Genomic DNA, 18,115 nt, shown 5'->3' with positions numbered 1-18,115 from the left:
CTGTTGAGGCTGAAACGTCTTTTCGGCGGATAAAAGTTGGAAATTCAACAAAAAGCAGTAAAACGTGATGAGAGCATCAGGAACTCTTACAGTATAGTACAACTTGAATGTCTGGTATTCTATGATCCATTAAATGCAGGAAATCATAGAATCTAAGTGTTCGACAACAAAATGCACTTTTGGACTCTGTTGAGGCTGAAACGTCTTTTCGGAGCATAAAAGTTGGAAATTCAACAAAAAGCAGTAAAACGTGATGAGAGCATCAGGTACTCTTAAATTACAATGAAACATGAATGTCTGGTATTCTATGATGCATTAAATGCAGGAAATCATAGAATCTAAGTGTTCGACAACAAAATGCACTTTTGGACTCTGTTGAGGCTGAAACGTCTTTTCGGAGCATAAAAGTTAGAAATGCAACAAAAAGCAGTAAAACACAATGAGAGCATCAGGTACGCTGACACTATAGTACAACTTGAATGTCTGGTATTATATGATGCATTAAATGCAGGAAATCATAGAATCTAAGTGTTCGACAACAAAATGCACTTTTGGACTCTGTTGAGGCTGAAACGTCTTTTCGGAGGTTAAAAGTTGGAAATTCAACAAAAAGCAGTAAAACGTGATGAGAGCATCAGATACTCTTACACTATAGTACAACTTGAATGTTTGGTATTCTATGATGCTTTAAATGCAGGAAATCATAGAATCTAAGTGTTCGACAACAAAATGCACTTTTTGACTCTTGAGGCTGAAACGTCTTTTCGGGGCATAAAAGTTGGAAATTTAACTTAATGCAGTAAAACGTGATGAGAGCATCAGGAACTCTTACACTATAATACAACTTGAATGTTTGGTATTCTATGATGCACTAAATGCAGGAAATCATCGAATCTAAGTGTTCGACAACAAAATGCACTTTTGGACTCTGTTGAGGCTGAAACGTCTTTTCGGCGGATAAAAGTTGGAAATTCAACAAAAAGCAGTAAAACGTGATGAGAGCATCAGGAACTCTTACAGTATAGTACAACTTGAATGTCTGGTATTCTATGATCCATTAAATGCAGGAAATCATAGAATCTAAGTGTTCGACAACAAAATGCACTTTTGGACTCTGTTGAGGCTGAAACGTCTTTTCGGAGCATAAAAGTTGGAAATTCAACAAAAAGCAGTAAAACGTGATGAGAGCATCAGATACTCTTACACTATAGTACAACTTGAATGTTTGGTATTCTATGATGCTTTAAATGCAGGAAATCATAGAATCTAAGTGTTCGACAACAAAATGCACTTTTTGACTCTTGAGGCTGAAACGTCTTTTCGGGGCATAAAAGTTGGAAATTTAACTTAATGCAGTAAAACGTGATGAGAGCATCAGGAACTCTTACACTATAATACAACTTGAATGTTTGGTATTCTATGATGCACTAAATGCAGGAAATCATCGAATCTAAGTGTTCGACAACAAAATGCACTTTTGGACTCTGTTGAGGCTGACACGTCTTTTCGGGGCATAAAAGTTAGAAATGCAACAAAAAGCAGTAAAACGTGATGAGAGCATCAGGTACTCTTAAGCTATAGTACAACTTGAATGTCTGGTATTCTATGATGCATTAAATGCAGGAAATCATAGAATCTAAGTGTTCGGCAACAAAATGCACTTTTGGACTCTGTTGAGGCTGACACGTCTTTTCGGGGCATAAAAGTTGGAAATTTAACTTAATGCATTAAAACGTGATGAGAGCATCAGGTACTCTTACACTATAGTACAACTTGAATGTCTGGTATTCTATGATGCATTAAATGCAGGAAATCATAGAATCTAAGTGTTCGACAACAAAATGCACTTTTGGACTCTGTTGAGGCTGAAACGTCTTTTCGGAGGATAAAAGTTGGAAATTCAACAAAAAGCAGTAAAACGTGATGAGAGCATCAGGTACTCTTAAATTACAATGAAACATGAATGTCTGGTATTCTATGATGCATTAAATGCAGGAAATCATAGAATCTAAGTGTTCGACAACAAAATGCACTTTTGGACTCTGTTGAGGCTGAAACGTCTTTTCGGAGCATAAAAGTTAGAAATGCAACAAAAAGCAGTAAAACACAATGAGAGCATCAGGTACTCTGACACTATAGTACAACTTGAATGTCTGGTATTCTATGATGCATTAAATGCAGGAAATCATCGAATCTAAGTGTTTGACAACAAAATGCACTTTTGGACTCTGTTGAGGCTGAAACGTCTTTTCGGAGCATAAAAGTTAGAAATGCAACAAAAAGCAGTAAAACGTGATGAGAGCATCAGATACTCTTACACTATAGTACAACTTGAATGTCTGGTATTCTATGATGCATTAAATGCAGGAAATCATCGAATCTAAGTGTTCGACAACAAAATGCACTTTTGGACTCTGTTGAGGCTGAAACGTCTTTTCGGAGCATAAAAGTTAGAAATGCAACAAAAAGCAGTAAAACGTGATGAGAGCATCAGGTACTCTTAAAATACAATGAAACATGAATGTCTGGTATTCTATGATGCATTAAATGCAGGAAATCATAGAATCTAAGTGTTCGACAACAAAATGCACTTTTGGACTCTGTTGAGGCTGAAACGTCTTTTCGGAGCATAAAAGTTAGAAATGCAACAAAAAGCAGTAAAACACAATGAGAGCATCAGGTACTCTGACACTATAGTACAACTTGAATGTCTGGTATTCTATGATGCATTAAATGCAGGAAATCATAGAATCTAAGTGTTCGGCAACAAAATGCACTTTTGGACTCTGTTGAGGCTGAAACGTCTTTTCGGAGCATAAAAGTTAGAAATGCAACAAAAAGCAGTAAAACGTGATGAGAGCATCAGATACTCTTACACTATAGTACAACTTGAATGTCTGGTATTCTATGATGCATTAAATGCAGGAAATCATAGAATCTAAGTGTTCGGCAACAAAATGCACTTTTGGACTCTGTTGAGGCTGAAACGTCTTTTCGGAGGATAAAAGTTGGAAATTCAACAAAAAGCAGTAAAACGTGATGAGAGCATCAGGTACTCTTAAATTACAATGAAACATGAATGTCTGGTATTCTATGATGCATTAAATGCAGGAAATCATAGAATCTAAGTGTTCGACAACAAAATGCACTTTTGGACTCTGTTGAGGCTGAAACGTCTTTTCGGAGCATAAAAGTTAGAAATGCAACAAAAAGCAGTAAAACACAATGAGAGCATCAGGTACTCTGACACTATAGTACAACTTGAATGTCTGGTATTCTATGATGCATTAAATGCAGGAAATCATAGAATCTAAGTGTTCGACAACAAAATGCACTTTTGGACTGTGTTGAGGCTGAAACGTCTTTTCGGAGCATAAAAGTTAGAAATGCAACAAAAAGCAGTAAAACACAATGAGAGCATCAGGTACTCTGACACTATAGTACAACTTGAATGTATGGTATTCTATGATGCATTAAATGCAGGAAATAATCGAATCTAAGTGTTTGACAACAAAATGCACTTTTGGACTCTGTTGAGGCTGAAACGTCTTTTCGGAGGTTAAAAGTTGGAAATTCAACAAAAAGCAGTAAAACGTGATGAGAGCATCAGGAACTCTTACACTATAATACAACTTGAATGTTTGGTATTCTATGATGCATTAAATGCAGGAAATCATCGAATCTAAGTGTTCGACAACAAAATGCACTTTTGGACTCTGTTGAGGCTGAAACGTCTTTTCGGAGCATAAAAGTTAGAAATGCAACAAAAAGCAGTAAAACACAATGAGAGCATCAGGTACTCTGACACTATAGTACAACTTGAATGTCTGGTATTCTATGATGCATTAAATGCAGGAAATCATAGAATCTAAGTGTTCGGCAACAAAATGCACTTTTGGACTCTGTTGAGGCTGAAACGTCTTTTCGGAGGATAAAAGTTGGAAATTCAACAAAAAGCAGTAAAACGTGATGAGAGCATCAGGTACTCTTAAATTACAATGAAACATGAATGTCTGGTATTCTATGATGCATTAAATGCAGGAAATCATAGAATCTAAGTGTTCGACAACAAAATGCACTTTTTGACTCTTGAGGCTGAAACGTCTTTTCGGGGCATAAAAGTTGGAAATTTAACTTAATGCAGTAAAACGTGATGAGAGCATCAGGTACTCTTACACTATAGTACAACTTGAATGTCTGGTATTCTATGATGCAATAAATGCAGGAAATCATAGAATCTAAATGTTCGACAACAAAATGCACTTTTTGACTCTCTTGAGGCTGAAACGTCTTTTTGGGGCATAAAAGTTGGAAATTTAACTTAATGCAGTAAAACGTGATGAGAGCATCAGATACACTATAGTACAACTTGAATGTCTGGTATTCTATGATGCATTAAATGCAGGAAATCATAGAATCTAAGTGTTCGACAACAAAATGCACTTTTTGACTCTTGAGGCTGAAACGTCTTTTCGGGGCATAAAAGTTGGAAATTTAACTTAATGCAGTAAAACGTGATGAGAGCATCAGGTACTCTTACACTATAGTACAACTTGAATGTCTGGTATTCTATGATGCATTAAATGCAGGAAATCATAGAATCTAAGTGTTCGACAACAAAATGCACTTTTTGACTCTCTTGAGGCTGAAACGTCTTTTCGGGTCATAAAAGTTGGAAATTTTAACTTAATACAGTAAAACGTGATGACAGCATCAGGTACTCTCATAATATAATGAAACATGAATGTCTGGTATTCTATGATGCATTAAATGCAGGAAATCATAGAATCTAAGTGTTCGACAACAAAATGCACTTTTTGACTCTCTTGAGGCTGAAACGTCTTTTCGGGTCATAAAAGTTGGAAATTTTAACTTAATACAGTAAAACGTGATGACAGCATCAGGTACTCTCATAATATAATGAAACATGAATGTCTGGTATTCTATGATGCATTAAATGCAGGAAATCATAGAATCTAAGTGTTCGACAACAAAATGCACTTTTGGACTCTGTTGAGGCTGAAACGTCTTTTCGGGGCATAAAAGTTGGTAATTTAACTTAATGCAGTAAAAATTCATGAGAGCATCAGGTACTCTTAAATTACAATGAAACATGAATGTCTGGTATTATATGATGCATTAAATGCAGGAAATCATAGAATCTAAGTGTTCGACAACAAAATGCACTTTTGGACTCTATTGAGGCTGAAACGTCTTTTCGGGGCATAAAAGTTGGAAACGCAACTTAATGCAGTTAAACGTGATGAGAGCATTACCTACTCTAATAATATAATGAAACATGAATGTCTGGTATTCTATGATGCATTAAATGCAGGAAATCATAGAATCTAAGTGTTCGGCAACAAAATGCACTTTTGGACTCTGTTGAGGCTGAAACGTCTTTTCGGAGGATAAAAGTTGGAAATTCAACAAAAAGCAGTAAAACGTGATGAGAGCATCAGGTACTCTTAAATTACAATGAAACATGAATGTCTGGTATTCTATGATGCATTAAATGCAGGAAATCATAGAATCTAAGTGTTCGACAACAAAATGCACTTTTGGACTCTGTTGAGGCTGAAACGTCTTTTCGGAGCATAAAAGTTAGAAATGCAACAAAAAGCAGTAAAACACAATGAGAGCATCAGGTACGCTGACACTATAGTACAACTTGAATGTCTGGTATTATATGATGCATTAAATGCAGGAAATCATAGAATCTAAGTGTTCGACAACAAAATGCACTTTTGGACTGTGTGAGGCTGAAACGTCTTTTCGGAGCATAAAAGTTAGAAATGCAACAAAAAGCAGTAAAACGTGATGAGAGCATCAGGAACTCTTACACTATAATACAACTTGAATGTTTGGTATTCTATGATGCATTAAATGCAGGAAATCATCGAATCTAAGTGTTCGACAACAAAATGCACTTTTGGACTCTGTTGAGGCTGAAACGTCTTTTCGGAGCATAAAAGTTGGAAATGCAACAAAAAGCAGTAAAACACAATGAGAGCATCAGGTACTATGACACTATAGTACAACTTGAATGTATGGTATTCTATGATGCATTAAATGCAGGAAATCATAGAATCTAAGTGTTCGGCAACAAAATGCACTTTTGGACTCTGTTGAGGCTGAAACGTCTTTTCGGAGGATAAAAGTTGGAAATTCAACAAAAAGCAGTAAAACGTGATGAGAGCATCAGGTACTCTTAAATTACAATGAAACATGAATGTCTGGTATTCTATGATGCATTAAATGCAGGAAATCATAGAATCTAAGTGTTCGACAACAAAATGCACTTTTGGACTCTGTTGAGGCTGAAACGTCTTTTCGGAGCATAAAAGTTAAAATTGCAACAAAAAGCAGTAAGACACAATGAGAGCATCAGGTACTCTGACACTATAGTACAACTTGAATGTATGGTATTCTATGATGCATTAAATGCAGGAAATCATCGAATCTAAGTGTTTGACAACAAAATGCACTTTTGGACTCTGTTGAGGCTGAAACGTCTTTTCGGAGCATAAAAGTTAAAATTGCAACAAAAAGCAGTAAAACACAATGAGAGCATCAGGTACTCTGACACTATAGTACAACTTGAATGTATGGTATTCTATGATGCATTAAATGCAGGAAAAAATCGAATCTAAGTGTTCGGCAACAAAATGCACTTTTGGACTCTGTTGAGGCTGACACGTCTTTTCGGGGCATAAAAGTTGGAAATTTAACTTAATGCATTAAAACGTGATGAGAGCATCAGGTACTCTTACACTATAGTACAACTTGAATGTCTGGTATTCTATGATGCATTAAATGCAGGAAATCATAGAATCTAAGTGTTCGACAACAAAATGCACTTTTGGACTCTGTTGAGGCTGAAACGTCTTTTCGGAGGATAAAAGTTGGAAATTCAACAAAAAGCAGTAAAACGTGATGAGAGCATCAGGTACTCTTAAATTACAATGAAACATGAATGTCTGGTATTCTATGATGCATTAAATGCAGGAAATCATCGAATCTAAGTGTTCGACAACAAAATGCACTTTTGGACTCTGTTGAGGCTGAAACGTCTTTTCGGAGCATAAAAGTTAGAAATGCAACAAAAAGCAGTAAAACACAATGAGAGCATCAGGTACTCTGACACTATAGTACAACTTGAATGTATGGTATTCTATGATGCATTAAATGCAGGAAATCATCGAATCTAAGTGTTTGACAACAAAATGCACTTTTGGACTCTGTTGAGGCTGAAACGTCTTTTCGGAGCATAAAAGTTAGAAATGCAACAAAAAGCAGTAAAACGTGATGAGAGCATCAGATACTCTTACACTATAGTACAACTTAAATGTCTGGTATTCTATGATGCATTAAATGCAGGAAATCATAGAATCTAAGTGTTCGGCAACAAAATGCACTTTTGGACTCTGTTGAGGCTGAAACGTCTTTTCGGAGGATAAAAGTTGGAAATTCAACAAAAAGCAGTAAAACGTGATGAGAGCATCAGGTACTCTTAAATTACAATGAAACATGAATGTCTGGTATTCTATGATGCATTAAATGCAGGAAATCATAGAATCTAAGTGTTCGACAACAAAATGCACTTTTGGACTCTGTTGAGGCTGAAACGTCTTTTCGGAGGATAAAAGTTGGAAATTCAACAAAAAGCAGTAAAACGTGATGAGAGCATCAGGTACTCTTAAATTACAATGAAACGTGAATGTCTGGTATTCTATGATGCATTAAATGCAGGAAATCATCGAATCTAAGTGTTCGACAACAAAATGCACTTTTGGACTCTGTTGAGGCTGAAACGTCTTTTCGGAGCATAAAAGTTAGAAATGCAACAAAAAGCAGTAAAACACAATGAGAGCATCAGGTACTCTGACACTATAGTACAACTTGAATGTCTGGTATTCTATGATGCATTAAATGCAGGAAATCATAGAATCTAAGTGTTCGGCAACAAAATGCACTTTTGGACTCTGTTGAGGCTGAAACGTCTTTTCGGAGGATAAAAGTTGGAAATTCAACAAAAAGCAGTAAAACGTGATGAGAGCATCAGGTACTCTTAAATTACAATGAAACATGAATGTCTGGTATTCTATGATGCATTAAATGCAGGAAATCATAGAATCTAAGTGTTCGACAACAAAATGCACTTTTGGACTCTGTTGAGGCTGAAACGTCTTTTCGGAGCATAAAAGTTAGAAATGCAACAAAAAGCAGTAAAACACAATGAGAGCATCAGGTACTCTGACACTATAGTACAACTTGAATGTCTGGTATTCTATGATGCATTAAATGCAGGAAATCATCGAATCTAAGTGTTCGACAACAAAATGCACTTTTGGACTCTGTTGAGGCTGAAACGTCTTTTCGGAGCATAAAAGTTAGAAATGCAACAAAAAGCAGTAAAACACAATGAGAGCATCAGGTACTCTGACACTATAGTACAACTTGAATGTCTGGTATTCTATGATGCATTAAATGCAGGAAATCATAGAATCTAAGTGTTCGGCAACAAAATGCACTTTTGGACTCTGTTGAGGCTGAAACGTCTTTTCGGAGGATAAAAGTTGGAAATTCAACAAAAAGCAGTAAAACGTGATGAGAGCATCAGGTACTCTTAAATTACAATGAAACATGAATGTCTGGTATTCTATGATGCATTAAATGCAGGAAATCATAGAATCTAAGTGTTCGACAACAAAATGCACTTTTTGACTCTTGAGGCTGAAACGTCTTTTCGGGGCATAAAAGTTGGAAATTTAACTTAATGCAGTAAAACGTGATGAGAGCATCAGGTACTCTTACACTATAGTACAACTTGAATGTCTGGTATTCTATGATGCAATAAATGCAGGAAATCATAGAATCTAAATGTTCGACAACAAAATGCACTTTTTGACTCTCTTGAGGCTGAAACGTCTTTTTGGGGCATAAAAGTTGGAAATTTAACTTAATGCAGTAAAACGTGATGAGAGCATCAGATACACTATAGTACAACTTGAATGTCTGGTATTCTATGATGCATTAAATGCAGGAAATCATAGAATCTAAGTGTTCGACAACAAAATGCACTTTTTGACTCTTGAGGCTGAAACGTCTTTTCGGGGCATAAAAGTTGGAAATTTAACTTAATGCAGTAAAACGTGATGAGAGCATCAGGTACTCTTACACTATAGTACAACTTGAATGTCTGGTATTCTATGATGCATTAAATGCAGGAAATCATAGAATCTAAGTGTTCGACAACAAAATGCACTTTTTGACTCTCTTGAGGCTGAAACGTCTTTTCGGGTCATAAAAGTTGGAAATTTTAACTTAATACAGTAAAACGTGATGACAGCATCAGGTACTCTCATAATATAATGAAACATGAATGTCTGGTATTCTATGATGCATTAAATGCAGGAAATCATAGAATCTAAGTGTTCGACAACAAAATGCACTTTTTGACTCTCTTGAGGCTGAAACGTCTTTTCGGGTCATAAAAGTTGGAAATTTTAACTTAATACAGTAAAACGTGATGACAGCATCAGGTACTCTCATAATATAATGAAACATGAATGTCTGGTATTCTATGATGCATTAAATGCAGGAAATCATAGAATCTAAGTGTTCGACAACAAAATGCACTTTTGGACTCTGTTGAGGCTGAAACGTCTTTTCGGGGCATAAAAGTTGGTAATTTAACTTAATGCAGTAAAAATTCATGAGAGCATCAGGTACTCTTAAATTACAATGAAACATGAATGTCTGGTATTATATGATGCATTAAATGCAGGAAATCATAGAATCTAAGTGTTCGACAACAAAATGCACTTTTGGACTCTATTGAGGCTGAAACGTCTTTTCGGGGCATAAAAGTTGGAAACGCAACTTAATGCAGTTAAACGTGATGAGAGCATTACCTACTCTAATAATATAATGAAACATGAATGTCTGGTATTCTATGATGCATTAAATGCAGGAAATCATAGAATCTAAGTGTTCGGCAACAAAATGCACTTTTGGACTCTGTTGAGGCTGAAACGTCTTTTCGGAGGATAAAAGTTGGAAATTCAACAAAAAGCAGTAAAACGTGATGAGAGCATCAGGTACTCTTAAATTACAATGAAACATGAATGTCTGGTATTCTATGATGCATTAAATGCAGGAAATCATAGAATCTAAGTGTTCGACAACAAAATGCACTTTTGGACTCTGTTGAGGCTGAAACGTCTTTTCGGAGCATAAAAGTTAGAAATGCAACAAAAAGCAGTAAAACACAATGAGAGCATCAGGTACGCTGACACTATAGTACAACTTGAATGTCTGGTATTATATGATGCATTAAATGCAGGAAATCATAGAATCTAAGTGTTCGACAACAAAATGCACTTTTGGACTGTGTGAGGCTGAAACGTCTTTTCGGAGCATAAAAGTTAGAAATGCAACAAAAAGCAGTAAAACGTGATGAGAGCATCAGGAACTCTTACACTATAATACAACTTGAATGTTTGGTATTCTATGATGCATTAAATGCAGGAAATCATCGAATCTAAGTGTTCGACAACAAAATGCACTTTTGGACTCTGTTGAGGCTGAAACGTCTTTTCGGAGCATAAAAGTTAGAAATGCAACAAAAAGCAGTAAAACACAATGAGAGCATCAGGTACTATGACACTATAGTACAACTTGAATGTATGGTATTCTATGATGCATTAAATGCAGGAAATCATAGAATCTAAGTGTTCGGCAACAAAATGCACTTTTGGACTCTGTTGAGGCTGAAACGTCTTTTCGGAGGATAAAAGTTGGAAATTCAACAAAAAGCAGTAAAACGTGATGAGAGCATCAGGTACTCTTAAATTACAATGAAACATGAATGTCTGGTATTCTATGATGCATTAAATGCAGGAAATCATAGAATCTAAGTGTTCGACAACAAAATGCACTTTTGGACTCTGTTGAGGCTGAAACGTCTTTTCGGAGCATAAAAGTTAAAATTGCAACAAAAAGCAGTAAGACACAATGAGAGCATCAGGTACTCTGACACTATAGTACAACTTGAATGTATGGTATTCTATGATGCATTAAATGCAGGAAATCATCGAATCTAAGTGTTTGACAACAAAATGCACTTTTGGACTCTGTTGAGGCTGAAACGTCTTTTCGGAGCATAAAAGTTAAAATTGCAACAAAAAGCAGTAAAACACAATGAGAGCATCAGGTACTCTGACACTATAGTACAACTTGAATGTATGGTATTCTATGATGCATTAAATGCAGGAAAAAATCGAATCTAAGTGTTCGGCAACAAAATGCACTTTTGGACTCTGTTGAGGCTGACACGTCTTTTGGGGGCATAAAAGTTGGAAATTTAACTTAATGCATTAAAACGTGATGAGAGCATCAGGTACTCTTACACTATAGTACAACTTGAATGTCTGGTATTCTATGATGCATTAAATGCAGGAAATCATAGAATCTAAGTGTTCGACAACAAAATGCACTTTTGGACTCTGTTGAGGCTGAAACGTCTTTTCGGAGGATAAAAGTTGGAAATTCAACAAAAAGCAGTAAAACGTGATGAGAGCATCAGGTACTCTTAAATTACAATGAAACATGAATGTCTGGTATTCTATGATGCATTAAATGCAGGAAATCATCGAATCTAAGTGTTCGACAACAAAATGCACTTTTGGACTCTGTTGAGGCTGAAACGTCTTTTCGGAGCATAAAAGTTAGAAATGCAACAAAAAGCAGTAAAACACAATGAGAGCATCAGGTACTCTGACACTATAGTACAACTTGAATGTATGGTATTCTATGATGCATTAAATGCAGGAAATCATCGAATCTAAGTGTTCGACAACAAAATGCACTTTTGGACTCTGTTGAGGCTGAAACGTCTTTTCGGAGCATAAAAGTTAGAAATGCAACAAAAAGCAGTAAAACGTGATGAGAGCATCAGATACTCTTACACTATAGTACAACTTAAATGTCTGGTATTCTATGATGCATTAAATGCAGGAAATCATAGAATCTAAGTGTTCGGCAACAAAATGCACTTTTGGACTCTGTTGAGGCTGAAACGTCTTTTCGGAGGATAAAAGTTGGAAATTCAACAAAAAGCAGTAAAACGTGATGAGAGCATCAGGTACTCTTAAATTACAATGAAACATGAATGTCTGGTATTCTATGATGCATTAAATGCAGGAAATCATAGAATCTAAGTGTTCGACAACAAAATGCACTTTTGGACTCTGTTGAGGCTGAAACGTCTTTTCGGAGGATAAAAGTTGGAAATTCAACAAAAAGCAGTAAAACGTGATGAGAGCATCAGGTACTCTTAAATTACAATGAAACGTGAATGTCTGGTATTCTATGATGCATTAAATGCAGGAAATCATCGAATCTAAGTGTTCGACAACAAAATGCACTTTTGGACTCTGTTGAGGCTGAAACGTCTTTTCGGAGCATAAAAGTTAGAAATGCAACAAAAAGCAGTAAAACACAATGAGAGCATCAGGTACTCTGACACTATAGTACAACTTGAATGTCTGGTATTCTATGATGCATTAAATGCAGGAAATCATAGAATCTAAGTGTTCGGCAACAAAATGCACTTTTGGACTCTGTTGAGGCTGAAACGTCTTTTCGGAGGATAAAAGTTGGAAATTCAACAAAAAGCAGTAAAACGTGATGAGAGCATCAGGTACTCTTAAATTACAATGAAACATGAATGTCTGGTATTCTATGATGCATTAAATGCAGGAAATCATAGAATCTAAGTGTTCGACAACAAAATGCACTTTTGGACTCTGTTGAGGCTGAAACGTCTTTTCGGAGCATAAAAGTTAGAAATGCAACAAAAAGCAGTAAAACACAATGAGAGCATCAGGTACTCTGACACTATAGTACAACTTGAATGTCTGGTATTCTATGATGCATTAAATGCAGGAAATCATCGAATCTAAGTGTTCGACAACAAAATGCACTTTTGGACTCTGTTGAGGCTGAAACGTCTTTTCGGAGCATAAAAGTTAGAAATGCAACAAAAAGCAGTAAAACACAATGAGAGCATCAGGTACTCTGACACTATAGTACAACTTGAATGTATGGTATTCTATGATGCATTAAATGCAGGAAATCATCGAATCTAAGTGTTTGACAACAAAATGCACTTTTGGACTCTGTTGAGGCTGAAACGTCTTTTCGGAGCATAAAAGTTAGAAATGCAACAAAAAGCAGTAAAACGTGATGAGAGCATCAGATACTCTTACACTATAGTACAACTTGAATGTCTGGTATTCTATGATGCATTAAATGCAGGAAATCATCGAATCTAAGTGTTCGAAAACAAAATGCACTTTTGGACTCTGTTGAGGCTGAAACGTCTTTTCGGAGCATAAAAGTTAGAAATGCAACAAAAAGCAGTAAAACACAATGAGAGCATCAGGTACTCTGACAGTATAGTACAACTTGAATGTCTGGTATTCTATGATGCATTAAATGCAGGAAATCATAGAATCTAAGTGTTCGACGACAAAATGCACTTTTGGACTCTGTTGAGGCTGAAACGTCGTTTCGGGGCATAAAAGTTGGAAACGCAACTTAATGCAGTTAAACGTGATGAGAGCATCAGGTACTCTTATAATATAATGAAACATGAATGCCTGGTATTCTATGATGCATTAAATGCAGGAAATCATCGAATCTAAGTGTTCGACAACAAAATGCACTTTTGGACTCTGTTGAGGCTGAAACGTCGTTTCGGGGCATAAAAGTTGGAAACGCAACTTAATGCAGTTAAACGTGATGAGAGCATCAGGTACTCTTATAATATAATGAAACATGAATGCCTGGTATTATATGATGCATTAAATGCAGGAAATCATAGAATCTAAGTGTTCGACAACAAAATGCACTTTTGGACTCTGTTGAGGCTGAAACGTCTTTTCGGAGGATAAAAGTTGGAAATTCAACAAAAAGCAGTAAAACGTGATGAGAGCATCAGGTACTCTTAAATTACAATGAAACATGAATGTCTGGTATTCTATGATGCATTAAATGCAGGAAATCATAGAATCTAAGTGTTCGACAACAAAATGCACTTTTGGACTCTGTTGAGGCTGAAACGTCTTTTCGGAGGATAAAAGTTGGAAATTCAACAAAAAGCAGTAAAACGTGATGAGAGCATCAGGTACTCTTAAATTACAATGAAACATGAATGTCTGGTATTCTATGATGCATTAAATGCAGGAAATCATAGAATCTAAGTGTTCGACAACAAAATGCACTTTTGGACTCTGTTGAGGCTGAAACGTCTTTTCGGAGCATAAAAGTTAGAAATGCAACAAAAAGCAGTAAAACACAATGAGAGCATCAGGTACTCTGACACTATAGTACAACTTGAATGTCTGGTATTCTATGATGCATTAAATGCAGGAAATCATCGAATCTAAGTGTTCGACAACAAAATGCACTTTTGGACTCTGTTGAGGCTGAAACGTCTTTTCGGAGCATAAAAGTTAGAAATGCAACAAAAAGCAGTAAAACACAATGAGAGCATCAGGTACTCTGACACTATAGTACAACTTGAATGTATGGTATTCTATGATGCATTAAATGCAGGAAATCATCGAATCTAAGTGTTTGACAACAAAATGCACTTTTGGACTCTGTTGAGGCTGAAACGTCTTTTCGGGGCATAAAAGTTGGAAATTTAACTTAATGCAGTAAAACGTGATGAGAGCATCAGGTACTCTTACACTATAGTACAACTTGAATGACTGGTATTCTATGATGCATTAAATGCAGGAAATCATAGAATCTAAGTGTTTGACAACAAAATGCACTTTTGGACTCTGTTGAGGCTGAAACGTCTTTTCGGGGCATAAAAGTTGGAAATTTAACTTAATGCAGTAAAACGTGATGAGAGCATCAGGTACTCTTACACTATAGTACAACTTGAATGACTGGTATTCTATGATGCATTAAATGCAGGAAATCATAGAATCTAAGTGTTCGACAACAAAATGCACTTTTGGACTCTGGTGAGGCTGAAACGTCTTTTCGGAACAAAAAGTTAGAAATGCAACAAAAAGCAGTAAAACGTGATGAGAGCATCAGGTACTCTTAAATTACAATGAAACATGAATGTCTGGTATTCTATGATGCATTAAATGCAGGAAATCATAGAATCTAAGTGTTCGACAACAAAATGCACTTTTGGACTCTGTTGAGGCTGAAACGTCTTTTCGGAGCATAAAAGTTAGAAATGCAACAAAAAGCAGTAAAACACAATGAGAGCATCAGGTACGCTGACACTATAGTACAACTTGAATGTCTGGTATTATATGATGCATTAAATGCAGGAAATCATAGAATCTAAGTGTTCGACAACAAAATGCACTTTTGGACTGTGTGAGGCTGAAACGTCTTTTCGGAGCATAAAAGTTAGAAATGCAACAAAAAGCAGTAAAACGTGATGAGAGCATCAGGAACTCTTACACTATAATACAACTTGAATGTTTGGTATTCTATGATGCATTAAATGCAGGAAATCATCGAATCTAAGTGTTCGACAACAAAATGCACTTTTGGACTCTGTTGAGGCTGAAACGTCTTTTCGGAGCATAAAAGTTAGAAATGCAACAAAAAGCAGTAAAACACAATGAGAGCATCAGGTACTCTGACACTATAGTACAACTTGAATGTATGGTATTCTATGATGCATTAAATGCAGGAAATCATAGAATCTAAGTGTTCGGCAACAAAATGCACTTTTGGACTCTGTTGAGGCTGAAACGTCTTTTCGGAGCATAAAAGTTGGAAATTCAACAAAAAGCAGTAAAACGTGATGAGAGCATCAGGTACTCTTAAATTACAATGAAACATGAATGTCTGGTATTCTATGATGCATTAAATGCAGGAAATCATAGAATCTAAGTGTTCGACAACAAAATGCACTTTTGGACTCTGTTGAGGCTGAAACGTCTTTTCGGAGCATAAAAGTTAAAATTGCAACAAAAAGCAGTAAGACACAATGAGAGCATCAGGTACTCTGACACTATAGTACAACTTGAATGTATGGTATTCTATGATGCATTAAATGCAGGAAATCATCGAATCTAAGTGTTTGACAACAAAATGCACTTTTGGACTCTGTTGAGGCTGAAACGTCTTTTCGGAGCATAAAAGTTAAAATTGCAACAAAAAGCAGTAAAACACAATGAGAGCATCAGGTACTCTGACACTATAGTACAACTTGAATGTATGGTATTCTATGATGCATTAAATGCAGGAAAAAATCGAATCTAAGTGTTCGGCAACAAAATGCACTTTTGGACTCTGTTGAGGCTGACACGTCTTTTGGGGGCATAAAAGTTGGAAATTTAACTTAATGCATTAAAACGTGATGAGAGCATCAGGTACTCTTACACTATAGTACAACTTGAATGTCTGGTATTCTATGATGCATTAAATGCAGGAAATCATAGAATCTAAGTGTTCGACAACAAAATGCACTTTTGGACTCTGTTGAGGCTGAAACGTCTTTTCGGAGCATAAAAGTTGGAAATTCAACAAAAAGCAGTAAAACGTGATGAGAACATCAGGTACTCTTAAATTACAATGAAACATGAATGTCTGGTATTCTATGATGCATTAAATGCAGGAAATCATCGAATCTAAGTGTTCGACAACAAAATGCACTTTTGGACTCTGTTGAGGCTGAAACGTCTTTTCGGAGCATAAAAGTTAGAAATGCAACAAAAAGCAGTAAAAACACAATGAGAGCATCAGGTACTCTGACACTATAGTACAACTTGAATGTCTGGTATTCTATGATGCATTAAATGCAGGAAATCATCGAATCTAAGTGTTCGACAACAAAATGCACTTTTGGACTCTGTTGAGGCTGAAACGTCTTTTCGGAGCATAAAAGTTAGAAATGCAACAAAAAGCAGTAAAACATAATGAGAGCATCAGGTACTCTGACACTATAGTACAACTTGAATGTATGGTATTCTATGATGCATTAAATGCAGGAAATCATCGAATCTAAGTGTTTGACAACAAAATGCACTTTTGGACTCTGTTGAGGCTGAAACGTCTTTTCGGAGCATAAAAGTTAGAAATGCAACAAAAAGCAGTAAAACGTGATGAGAGCATCAGATACTCTTACACTATAGTACAACTTGAATGTCTGGTATTCTATGATGCATTAAATGCAGGAAATCATCGAATCTAAGTGTTCGACAACAAAATGCACTTTTGGACTCTGTTGAGGCTGAAACGTCTTTTCGGAGCATAAAAGTTAGAAATGCAACAAAAAGCAGTAAAACACAATGAGAGCATCAGGTACTCTGACAGTATAGTACAACTTGAATGTCTGGTATTCTATGATGCATTAAATGCAGGAAATCATAGAATCTAAGTGTTCGACGACAAAATGCACTTTTGGACTCTGTTGAGGCTGAAACGTCGTTTTCGGGGCATAAAAGTTGGAAACGCAACTTAATGCAGTAAAACGTGATGAGAGCATCAGGTACTCTTATAATATAATGAAACATGAATGCCTGGTATTCTATGATGCATTAAATGCAGGAAATCATCGAATCTAAGTGTTCGACAACAAAATGCACTTTTGGACTCTGTTGAGGCTGAAACGTCGTTTCGGGCATAAAAGTTGGAAACGCAACTTAATGCAGTTAAACGTGATGAGAGCATCAGGTACTCTTATAATATAATGAAACATGAATGCCTGGTATTATATGATGCATTAAATGCAGGAAATCATAGAATCTAAGTGTTCGACAACAAAATGCACTTTTGGACTCTGTTGAGGCTGAAACGTCTTTTCGGAGGATAAAAGTTGGAAATTCAACAAAAAGCAGTAAAACGTGATGAGAGCATCAGGTACTCTTAAATTACAATGAAACATGAATGTCTGGTATTCTATGATGCATTAAATGCAGGAAATCATCGAATCTAAGTGTTTGACAACAAAATGCACTTTTGGACTCTGTTGAGGCTGAAACGTCTTTTCGGGGCATAAAAGTTGGAAATTTAACTTAATGCAGTAAAACGTGATGAGAGCATCAGGTACTCTTACACTATA

This window comes from Taurulus bubalis, assembly GCF_910589615.1.
Source record: "Taurulus bubalis genome assembly, chromosome: 15".
NCBI classification, from domain to species: Eukaryota; Metazoa; Chordata; class Actinopteri; order Perciformes; family Cottidae; genus Taurulus; species Taurulus bubalis.
The sequence above is the reverse complement of the archived record's forward strand: the minus strand, read 5'-3'. Positions refer to the sequence as shown.